Genomic DNA, 6,809 nt, shown 5'->3' on the forward strand with positions numbered 1-6,809 from the left:
TTTTATTATTATAAAGCTGAAATGTCTAAGACCAACAAAGCTGATCATTGCCCAATGTTGCTGTTAGTGTGCATAATGTTCTTCTGGTTCTGCTCATTTCACTTGCATCAATTCTGAAGTCCTGTCCTTCATGATTTTTTATAGAAATCACATTCATATATCATAATTGATTCAGCCATTCCCCAGTTGTTGAGCATCCCCTAAATTTCCAATTTTCTCATTATTTGTGAGAAAATATTATGAGTAGGCTTTCTCTTTGGGCTTCCTATATATTTTATAATCAATGTCACCAGGGATAATCACATAGCCCAAATGGATAATACACTATAAAGATTCCAAATATAGCTATTTCCTTGTATTAAAGAATCACAGAAGTTTTTGAATGACACCATAGAGGGCATCTATGACTGAGAATCCCTTCTATAACTTGGAAATGAAGAATAAAAATGAAGTTGTTCTAGAGAAACTGTATTAAAACAAAATGTCAAAATGGAGGATGAGCCTGGGAGATTAAAAAAATAATAATAATATCTCCATACCCCAAGGAAATCATAAAATGAAAATAAAGAATGTGGGAAGGAAAGTAAGCATATTGGACGCTAGAGAGTATTTTTTTAAAAAAAGATAATCAGTTTTCTACTCCACCAATTACATATGTTATTCATCAAAATGGGTATATGATCTAGCCACTAGGAACCTCAGACAGGATTCAAGATAAAATACAGAAGAACAAAGATCAGTCATGATCAATTAACAATTATTTTATATTATTCGTGTGGATATCTATAAATGTGTAGGTGTGTGCATCCATCTTTGTTATGGAGAGCTCATAATGATCCTTTGAACTAAAAGTTCTTAAGCCAAGGAACATTTGGGAGATAAAAATTACATTGGTTGGTGACTTATAAAGGTCAATCTTACAATGCATCTGTGATTAAAACTAAGAGCTACTGTGTTCCACATCAAAATTAAAATGGAAATGAGAGATAATTAAATACTCCCACAATACCTTATCATGGCATGGAAGTGACTCTGGACTCTCAAAGTCTACGTCAGTGAAGCATACACTCTAGAACCTTCTACTGGATGAGAAAGGCTTCAGTGATTTCCATCTTTTGACAGAGATGTACACAGAATTGTAGACTTCAAACTGGAAGGGACTTTAGAGGTCACTGAATCCAACTCCCTCATTTAACAGATGAAAAAACTGAAAAACAGAAAGGGTAACTTGCTCAGGGCCACAAGGCTAGTGAAAGGAGAATGTAAACGAATCTTTGGAGCTCCAAGTGCAATGTCTTATCCATTAAATAAGACTACCAATAAGCCTGGGGGGGGCTGTAATATGAATCAGTGGGTCGATATGCTACAGCACAAATAAGAGATACTTGAATTATTGTACTAAGAAGTAGGACCTGATTATTTGACATGTAAAAATTCTCAAAGTAGTATAAACTTAAGAAAAAATAAACCTTCAGTAAAGACAAGAAAAAAGTAAATAACAAAGAAAAAAATCAATGATATTGGAAAATTTAGTGACAAGTAGATTTTCTAGATTGTATTCATATCCCTTTGTTCATGTGACAGAGATCTCATAGCTTTCTGGAGAGAGAGAGAGAGAGAGAGAGAGAGAGAGAGAGAGAGAGAGAGAGAGAAATTTGTTGATATTACTAATCAAATGATAAAAATTAATCCAATATTAATATAAGTAGCTAAGTTAATTGCTTCAATTAAATCTTAAGTTTAAAATTGCAGGGAGGAAAAAAATCTTCAGTATTTAATTGCCTGAGAGTCTCTGAAAACATTTACTGGATATGCTATGACTTACTAATGAAAAATAAGAAGACATTCTATTTCACATTCTAGCATATATTTGCTAAATAGTAGTCATTTATTCAAACAACAAAATTTTATTCAGCACCTACTATGAGAAAAAAGCAACATGCTAGGGCTAGTGGGAGATGCAAGTATATATAAGATATAGTCCCTTTGCTTACAATAAATACTTTAGCAATATTAAGTTTGATTTGTTTTTTATATATAAAAAAGAGAAGCTATTGTTTAATATAGCTAAATGTAATCACTTTGTCAAACAAGAATAATAATTTCAAAGTAAACAGGAAAACAAAATTATAGCTTTCTCTACATGCAGGCATGGATTCTTCTACACTATCTCACTGTTGTGTCTATTTCCATATTAACTTGTTCTAGTCTTCAGTAGTAGTAACACACTCAGATCAGAAATTTGCTCTTTGCAACTCACCACCAAGTTCAGCTTCTAAACTTCACCAACCCTAGCTTAGAACTCTTTTGTCCATCCCTCTTCCTTATTTTTGCAAGGCAACAGGGTTAAGTGACTTGCCAAGGCCACACAGCCTTGTGTCTGTGTCCAGATTTGAACTCAGGTGCTCTTGACTCCAGGGCTGGTGCTCTATCCACTGCACCACCTAGCCGCCCCCTGTCCCTCTTCTGTATCTCTGTCTCTGTGTCTCTCTTTTCTTGTCTTTGTTTCTGTCTCTCTTTTTGAATCTCTGCCCCTCTCTGCCTCTGCTTCTTTCTTCCTGTTTACCTTTCTCTGTCTCTTTCTGCCTCAATTTCTCTTTGTCTCTGTCTTTATTCTTCTGTCTCTCTCTGATTCTGTGTCCATATTTCTGTATCTCTCTGTCAGTCTTTTTCTCTTTATCTCTCAACCTCTATCTCTATGATTCTTTCTCTATCTCTCTGTGTCTCTTCATTCCTATTTCTAAAGAGACAGAGAGCAGAGAAACAGAGAGACACAGAGACACAGAGAGAGAGTCAGAGAGACACACACGGAGGGACAGAAAGACAGAGATACAGAGGTGAGAACTGGCATGGAAAAAGGGGGGTAAAAATTCAAGCTGCCCTTCTGGAAAACCTACTTGCCACTAAATTCTCCAATATAATTAAGGTTTTCCTCTTTATTCACTATTTTTTTCCTTTGAAAATGAAGTCCCCATTTCCCATTTCCAAGAGTCTGTATGTTAAAGGTTTATTTTTATTAGTTTAGAACATATTTGATGTTTTTACATACAACTTTTATATGATGTTCTTTTCATTTCTTTTAGTTTTATCTGCTACTTGATCTCTTCACCTTGGGTTTTTTAGGTTACATTTTTTTCTGTTTTTTAATCTTTTCTCTTCAGCAAAACACTCCCTCCACATCAATCTTTCAATATGATCTGATTTAAAGCCTGCATCCTGAGTGATTGTACTCTCTATCCTTTTTAAAGTTGCAAAACATGTACATAAATTAAGCCATAAAATAATTTTTCATTTTCTTTGGCTAGTCTTCCTTCTGCAAGTGACCCAACAGCAGTTCTATAAGTTATCTCCTAAGAATTTACTAGTACTCCCTTGGGACAAGCAACAGGTCCCATTGGATCGACATATAATTAATATACAAGAACATGGATATGAGATGCTACATACAAAGTTTTACTGAATTTTCAAAGGATTCTAAATGCTCTATGACTTTATTTTCTCCAGTTTTCTTCATTTTCCATTCTTTCTTCCTCTCCCTCCCCTATATCTTCAACACTTTGGGACAGTAAAGTTGCAAAATAGTTTGTTTTTGTCTTTCATTTTTGGAAGAAGATCACAACTTCAGGAAGGTGATGCCATGGCAAGAATGTGAATTGGATTTGAGTGGGGGAGGAGTTGTGCTAAGTCACCAGCCTCACTTTCTCCTCCAGAACCATGTGGGTCTGGTGGCCAGATAGGAATCAGTATAACTGGAGATGGCCCTGCAATCAAGGCAATCAGGTTTAAATGACTTGCCCAAGGTCACACAGCTAATGTCTGAGACTTCAATGTCTGAGAATTCAAACTTCCATTCTCTTAACTCCAAGGCCAGGACTCTATTTACTGTACCACCTAGTGCCAGAGTGTACAGCCTAGAATCAAGAAGATTCATCTTCTTGAGTTCCAGTCTGGTATTTACTCAGACATTATGTGACCCTGATAAGTCACTTAATCCTGTAAAATGAACTGGACAAGGAAATGACAAACATTTCCAGTATCTCTGTTAAGAAAACCCCAAATGACAGTTGCAGTCAAGATGGCAGCATGAAGGTAGGATTTCCCTGAAACTCTTTTCCCCCCAAACTGCAAAAGCTATCAAATTATGATTCTAGTCAAAATTTAGAGGGACAGAACCCACAGGAAGACTGAATGATACAATTTCCCAATCCAAGACAATTTAGAAATTCCACAGGAAAGGTGTGTTTCACCAAGACAGGGGATTAGAAAAAAGCTGAAGCCTCAATGCGCTCAGGGATCACCAAGAACAGCTTGAAAGGGCAGGGAGAGAACTCTACTATACCAGAGTGTGGGAGCACTGGCCTCAGAACAGCCCTGCAGTGAGAACCCGCAGCAGGAAATGGGGAAGCTAGCCTGCACCTCCAGAGCACAGCCCACAGAGGGTAAGGTGAGGGAGATTGCAGAAATCCCTCTGCACTTCCTGGGGCATGCCTCTGCTGTTTGTCCACACTCAGATACAGATAGCAGGTTATTAAGATAGCCAAGCAGAGATCTTCCTCACAGCTCCAGGGCAGAGAAGAGTGTCTGTGATCATCTACATATCAAAGGACAGGCAAGAGAGCATAAGACCCTGAAGGAATAAAGGTCCCAGTAGGGTGTCCCAAAAATCCCTCAAAGCCTTGGAAATGTGGTAAATTAGTCATAGGCTGAGGAAATGTGCAAAGAAAAGAAAAAAGAAGAATCTGATCATAGAAAATTACTTTGGTCCCATGGAAGATTCAGAAGCTGACAAACTTGAAGTTTCTGTATCCAAAGCCTCTAAAAGAAACAGAAAATGGTATCAAACTATGGATGAGCTCAAAAAAAGACTTTGAAAAGCAATTAAGGCAGATGGAGGAAAAATGCAGGAGGGGAGAAATGAGAGTGATGCAAATAAATTATGAAAACCAAATCAGCAGTTTGGTGAAAGAAATACAAAAGGTCCTGAAGATAATAATATGTTAAAAACCAGTTTAGGTCAAATGGAAAAAATAAAACAAAAAGGCAAATGAGGAGAAGAATGCCTTAAAAAGCAGAATTGGTCAGCTGAGAAAGGAGATTTCAAAAAAGCTCTCTGAAGAAAATAACTCCTTCAAATGCATATTGGAACTAATGGAAGCTGATGACTTTGCAAGAAATCAGGAAGAAATAAAACTCTTCAAAAAAGTCAAAAATTAGAAGAAAATGTGATATATCTCATTGGAAAAACAAGCAACCTTGAAAACAGATCTGGGAGAAATAATTGGGATAATTGAAAGTCACAACCAGGAGAAGAGCCTAGACTTCATTTTTCAAGAAATAATACAGCAAAATTGCCTTGAGATACTAGAAGCAGAGGGTTAACTAGAAACTGAGGGGATTCATCAGTCATCTCATGAGAGAGATCCCAAAAGAAAAACCTCCAAGATTTTATAGCAAAATTCTCAATACCCCAAGTCAAAAAGAAAATACTAAAAGCTGCCATAAACAAACAATTCAGCTACCATTGCTCTATTAGTCAGGATTACACAGTATCTGGCAGCATCTACACTAAGGACTCATAGGGATTGGAATATGATATTCCAGAAGGCAAAAGATCTTGGTTTAAAACTGAGAATCAACTAGCCTGCAAAACTGAACATCCTCTTTCAGAGGAAAAGATGAACTTTCAGTGAAACAGGGGACTTTCAAACTCTCCTACTGAAACAACGAGAGCTGAACAGAAGTTTGATCTTCAAGTATAGGACTCAGGTGAACCACAGAGGGGGTGGATGAGGAGGTCTAGCTATGCAGAACTTGATGATGTTGAACTGTTTGTATTCCTGCATGGCAATAAGATACTGTTAACTCATGTGAACTTTCTCATTCATAAGAGCTGTTAGGAGGAGCATATGTAGACAAGGCACAGGAAGGAGAGGAATATAATGGTATAATATAGTAAAAAGATGGAGTCAATGGGTGATAAAGGAAAGTACTGGGAGGAGGGGAAAGGAGAGGGAAGAAGGGGTTAAGATATTTCACACAAGAGTCAGGAAAAAGCTTTTTCAATGGAGTGGAATGGGGGAAGGTGAGGGGGAATGAGTGAGCCTTCATTCTCATCAGAAATGGCTCAGAACAGAAATAACATACACACTTAATAGGGTATAGAAATCTATCTCACCCTAGAGAAAAATGAGAAGAAAGGGATGGGATAAGGGGGGATGGGGGGAGGGAAGGAGGAATAGGTGATATAAAAGAGGGAAGATTGTGGGAGAGGTTACTCAGATACAACACACTTTTGGACAGGGACAGGATGGAAGGAGAAAGAATAGAATAAATGAGAGTAGGGAGGAATAGAGTGGAGGAAAATACAGTTTGTAATAGCAACTATGGGAGAAATATTGAAGCAACTTCTCTGGTGGACTTATGCTAAAGAAGGCAACTCACCCCAGAGACAGAGCCATTGGATTCTGATCACAGACTAAAGTACATTTTTTTTCTCTAACTATTCTGGAAGTTTCTCATCTTCTTGGGGGAGGGGTTATGTTTACTCTCATAACAAGGATATTGTAATAATATAAAATTTAAAAAAATTTAAAAAAGAAAACCCCCAAATGGGATCATGAAAAGTTGGACAAAAATAAAAAAACAGAATAATACCAACTGCTTTATTCTCCAATTTGAATGGCAAAGATGTCTTAGTTTCCATTTTGACATAATCATATTTTTATCATATTTCCTTCCACTTGTCTTTCAGTTATATGGATTGTACTTTGATTTACTGACTTTTGTTTCAATTTCTCTAACATATTCTT

The sequence above is a fragment of the Macrotis lagotis genome, chromosome X (assembly GCF_037893015.1).
Source record: "Macrotis lagotis isolate mMagLag1 chromosome X, bilby.v1.9.chrom.fasta, whole genome shotgun sequence".
Taxonomy (NCBI): Eukaryota; Metazoa; Chordata; class Mammalia; order Peramelemorphia; family Peramelidae; genus Macrotis; species Macrotis lagotis.